Consider the following 6000-nt stretch of genomic DNA (forward strand, 5'->3'; position numbering starts at 1 on the left):
AAATGAAATGTTTGAAATGGAACCTTAACATATTGCAAGAAAGAAAGTACAAGGAAAGAAACCTATTTTAATTGCATAAAAATCATGAACTGAATGTAAAAGAAGCCTAGCTTAACCCTATTTATCACATGTGATGATTTAAACTAACTAAGTAGGAAATCTGATATAGAGAGTACTAACAGCTATGTGCATGTGTAAATATAAAAGAACTCATTTTTTAAATATTTTTTCTCTATGAATAAAATTGCTAATCTTTCCTTGATCTTTGGCAGGGGCAACAAATGTGGAGAAAGAGGGTTAAAATGGTCTTGATGGCATGGAGGTCAAGTAGAGTCCTAATCCAAGCTTTAATGAGATTTTTCTCAATTTGGGCTCAAAACAGGCTTTCCTACATGATGCTACACTGATTTCCTACAGGATGCTACAGTGATTTCCTACAAGATTCCCTGATTTACTACAGAATGTTAAAGATTTACTATACAAAATTATAATTCATCGAATGACCAAGAAAATCAAATCCAAATTGGATGAGACAAAGTTTTTTATTAACTAGGATTTCTTAGGTCCCCATTCCAAGTGGAATCACTCAAAAATACCTCTGTTAACCCATGCTAAAAAATAGAAAAACATTACTAGTCGAAAATCTAGAAATTCGAGAACTAGTGAGCTAGTAAATCTAAAAAATGCCTAACCTAATCAAGTGCAAATGCAGTGGGGTGATTTTTGTTATGAAATAGAATTTTTTTGTGATGTAATTCAAGTTGTAACTGATTTGATTGAAACTCATTAGCATGCTCTGAAAAAATAACAGAAATTTACTATTCGTTGCCACAAAGGAGTTCCAGAAATCTAGATTTGGGAATAAGAAAGCTAATCCAAGTATCTTAATGATTACTATGACGTTCAAAATATTTTCCAAGGATTAAATGATGGTTTTTATCCTGCAAAATAACTTATACTAACCATTTAACTCAATCCCACAATAATAAATCATTAATACTAAATGCAGAAGTAGAAAGAAATAAAAACAACAGATGCATGCGAATAAGAAGTGAAAAGAAGGAAAGAAAATGATACAAAAGGGCTCTAAGGCTCTTGGGATGGCCAAGACCAAGGAAAATCAAGGACCTATTGAGGAGAACAAGATTTAGAAGCTGAACATGACACCAATCTTCATTATTTTCATCAATACAATTACATCCCTGTAAGAAAATACAATGGAGTTGCAAAAATATGAGTTCTCTGCACAAGAACACTAATTAAAATCTCCCCCTTGATGAAAATTCGACTTGGTACTTATACAAAATGATTAGGAATCATTCCCCATGAATAGATGAAGCTTTCCCCACCAAAATCCCTTGATTAGTGGATCTTGTCCCCAATGCTAGTAATCTGCATTAAATGGTAGGGAACACATTCCTAGATTTTCTCAATCATTGGAGTTCCACAATATGTGCCATAATTCCATAATACATTGTTGATTTATTATTTATTATTGATCCTCCTGTAGTAGAGAATAAGTCCCTAAATTATCTCATCCTCCAAATCTTCATAATCTGCCCAATATTCTCATAATATTCCACAAAAGTAAATAGTATTAGGCACAAATATCCAATTATTCATAAACCTTCCTAATGAATATATTCAAGTTAAAAATACATTATCTAATGCAAAAAGAGAGGTTTAATGTGCTTATGGATGGTCATAGGCCTTAATTTATATTTAATTTAGAGGCATGGGCCTTAATTTATGTCTAATTTAGAGGCCCATCATACCCCCCTGCTAAAAGTGTTGCTCATCCTCTGAGAAACTTAGTGACCTCATTGTGCCTCATCCATGGCCCTGGTGGCCTCTCTCTTGTGCATTAAGAATATTGGCTATAATTTCTGCAAGGAAAAGCCCAAAAACATATTTGTGCAAAGACAAATCATTGTTTCTTGAGACCATTAGCTTGCTTTCTTGCCCTTATTCAAGATGAGTTCTTGAATATTTCTCAATTTAGCAAGGTCTTCCATATCCTTATCAACCTTCTGCTACCTTGTTCTGCCATTTGGACACCTCTAACACCTTCAAAATGCATTTAGATGAGAACTAGGACATCCTGTAGTAATTCTTGTCAAAACTACAGGAAACCCTGTTAAAACTACAAGAAACCAGTTTTGAGCATAAATGATAGTCTGAGGTTAGGGCAAGCCCTAAACTTGACTCCCATGTCTTTTTCTCATTTTTAGGCCTTGTACAAAAGCTAAAAAGAGATTGGATTCCTCTTGGAAAACATCTTTTCATCACTATAGTTTGAGTTTTGTTTTGATGTTGAATGCTTCATTTCCTTTTGTTGCCTTCTTCTTCTCTCTTGTGGCCTAGATGGCTGCCTAATGGCCTTGGAGTTCTCTGTTTTGATTAGGTCTTTGTTAAGCTCTACCATATTTGTTCATTTATTCCTTATTATAGCAACATTCTTCCTTCCTGTAGTAGTCATTCCTCCTCCTTCAGGGTCTTCTAACTGCATGGGAGTGATGAGAAATCATGAAGAGGAATTGGATGATGATGCTAGGGCTCAAAGGGAGTAGTGTAGGTTTGTGAAAATGGAGAGGATGCTTAGTTTTTTTTCCAAGAATGAAATGGGATGGGTGAATGATGAATAGATAGTGAATATAAAGTGGATGGAGGGCTTGGGGTGCTATGGTGACTTTGGCCTTTGCAAAATTTTATTCTTTTAACTACTGTCCTCATTCCTTGAAATTATCACCCTTCATAATTTGACTTTTCAAAATTGCATGAGTGAAGGAGTGAGTTGCAATTAACTAGTTGAAGGCAGCTGAGACTACTGACACATCCTTATCTTATAAAACATCATCTCTCATGCATTGACAACAAATTTCTAACTATAATATGCTCAAGAGAAGAGGTCAAGAATATTGCATACCTATACCTACCTGATGGTTGTTGGAGAGACCTGCATGCTGCTGCTGAGTTGATATTGATGTGCAGGTGTTGGATGGTTATGATGATGATCCTGATGCTGATGCTAAGCTTTGGAGGAGCTTCTTTGACCTTTGGATCTCCATGCTGAAGCTAACTACAAATATTTGGCTACTTCATCATCATATCCCCTCAAATTTTCAAAGAAACCCATCCAATTGTGCCTTCTGAATATCTCTAGTATAGGAGGGTATTGATGAATCCTCACTGTGTTGATGAGTTCCCCTTGACATTTTTCCCTAATGGACGAAGGTTTGTATATGTCTGATAAAAAATTTAAAAATTCTGTGTATACAATTCCCCTAGACTACAATATTTATCAATAAACTAGAAGGCTTTTCTATATTCTTTTCACTTGGAAAATGTGGGAAAGTATAGAGCCTACCTCCTTCTCACTACTTGATGAATCTAGCCTCTATTTTTCCCTTTTAAAACTACTCACTACCAATCCTGTAGGTGTTGTTCTGTATCTTGTAGGATTTCAGGGAATCATGTAGGTTTACAAGACAACCTTTTGTTTTGTCCATATCTCACAAAAGATAGAATGGATTGACCTGAAAACTTATGAGCATGTTACCATCATCATTATGAACCTCCCCATAAAACAAATTTGGTCAATGGATGCACAGATCTCGAGAAAAACAAAACATGGCTGAAGGTGACGGAGGCCAATTTCTTGGAAATCGTGCACTGGAATTTGCTGAAATTTCTTGGGCATGTTACCATCATCCATATGCATCTCCCCATGAAACAACTTTTTCAATGGATGCATAGATATCGAGAAAATGCAAAAATGGTTGTACATGATGGAGGCTGATTTCTCGAAAACCATGCACTGGAATTTGCTGAAATTGCTTGAGAATGTTACCATCATTCATATGCATCTCCCTCTGAAACATATTGGCAAATGGATGCATGGTTTTCAAGTTATGGTAAAAACAAATTTCTGCTCTATGCATTTTTGTATCCTGTAGTAAAATAGAGCATCTTGTAGTTGTTTAGGAAAACAAGCAAACTGAATGCTAGAAGCTTGAGAATGATGGGTGGATGGTGAAAATAGATGAGGGTGATGGATTGGCATGGACTTGGCATTGTTGGAGTATTTGAGCAAAGGAGGAGAAAGTCAAAATTTGACTTCTTTTTTATTAGGCTTGACCAATTTTTCTTTTGGTACCAACTTGTTTTTTTCTTGCAGATGGTGGAGAGGACATGCATTCATTAGAGAGATACATGGAGAAAAGATTTCTTTTATTTATTTTTGTTCTTTTTTTTTCTTCTAGGCCTACGAGCTTCCTCAATAAGGTTTTCAACTAGTAGGTCTTCCTAGGCGCCTCAAAGGAGGTTTCACCTAGGATCTTTTCTTTTTTCTCTTTTTTCCTTTTTTTCCCAACCCATTGACTGCCTCATGGAGGTTTTCAATCAATGAGCCAATCTGAGGTGCCTCCAAGGAGGTTTTCACCTGAGATTTTTATTTTTTCTTTTATTTTTCATTTTTTTCTACCTTACCCTACTTGAAAAACAAAATCACTTTCAAGTATAAGAATACTTCCAATAGAGCCATGTGCACATCAAGATGACAGAAAAAATGATGTGTAGGCTTGAAATGTATGTTTTGACAGGTACCTAAATTTGAGTGATCAAATGTTTTGACTTTGATGAATACAAACACAATTGAAGAAGAGAGTATTGTTGCAACTTAGTGAGTGTCTGGAACCATATGTCAATATAGTTGTGATGTCCCTGGTCCTTTTGCTGATATGAATCATTCTTCATGTCTTCTTCTACCATGACCTTCAAATCTTCCTCTTTGTGCTGATTGTTCTCTTGAATACATGGAGGATTTGATGGTAATCATGAGGGAGCTTACTCAATCTCTAATTTTGATGTTTGTTCTTCATCAATTTCAACCCATGGTTCTTTGATCTTCTCTTTCGAAAATTCTTCTTCTGGATGTAGTCCTTCAATGATATTAAGAGAATCCGTTTTTTGCAATACTCTTCCTGAGCTATGGTGAATACCATTGATCTCAAGAGGAGATGTTTGGAAGTGTTGTACCTCATCATTGTAAGTGGGCTGAGTTACTTCAATGTGTGGGTTTGTGTAGAGCTGTAACTAGGGTCTCTCACACCACTAATTATCCCACATTAATAAGTCAATCCGGGAAGGTTTTGTTATTGCAAGGAGTAGCTCAATCCGAGGCTATTTGTCCGAGTAATGCTCGGTAGTATAGTGTTCTAATGATTTGAAAGGAAACAGATGCTAAGCTGTAACTAAACTAACCCAAAAGATAGAATCACACAAGGCGGTTGATCAGTCAAGGGTACGGAAGCAATAACCCATCCCTTTAGAAACTGATAAAGAAAGGAAATCAGAGCATGGACTTATAGGTCTGGGGCTAAGCAGCGCCTTGCTGAGGCTCACTATAGCCTTATGCCTGCTCTCACACTAAGAACAACAAAGGCAGGTAAATCAAACAGCTGAAAGTAAAATGGAACAGCAGTCTGGAAATGGAACAACAGTAATGAAATGGAACAGCAGTAATGAAATGGAACAGCAATCCTCAACCGTATGTACACGTTCTATACTACTATAGCAATCTGAGAGTAATGGATGATATGACTATGTTTCTGAACGAAGTAATATTGCTTTCAAGTCTCACAAATACTATGATCTAATAACAATAACATTCATACCAACATTCCGCTACAGAAATAGCTGAGAGATGCAATTCGAATAGATCCACTTATACAATGCAGAGACATGAGATAAAGAACTCATTCAGATATCAATTATAATGAAGCATAGTATATCACATAAAAGATGTATCAGATTACTTAAATAATGGAAATAAACAAACCACACACAAATCACAATATAATAATACAAAAGCAAGTGTCCTTCGGAGCTGGTCCCTTGGCTGCCAATGGAACACTGCCTTAAGTTACTCCAGATGCAGAGACGAAATGAACACCAAGTCTTCTATATTAATCGCATCAACAAAAGTATAACAAAGTCAGG

This window comes from Pinus tabuliformis, chromosome 5_2, assembly GCF_031772625.1.
Source record: "Pinus tabuliformis cultivar Carrire ecotype Pingquan chromosome 5_2, CPIR1, whole genome shotgun sequence".
NCBI lineage: Eukaryota > Viridiplantae > Streptophyta > Pinopsida > Pinales > Pinaceae > Pinus > Pinus tabuliformis.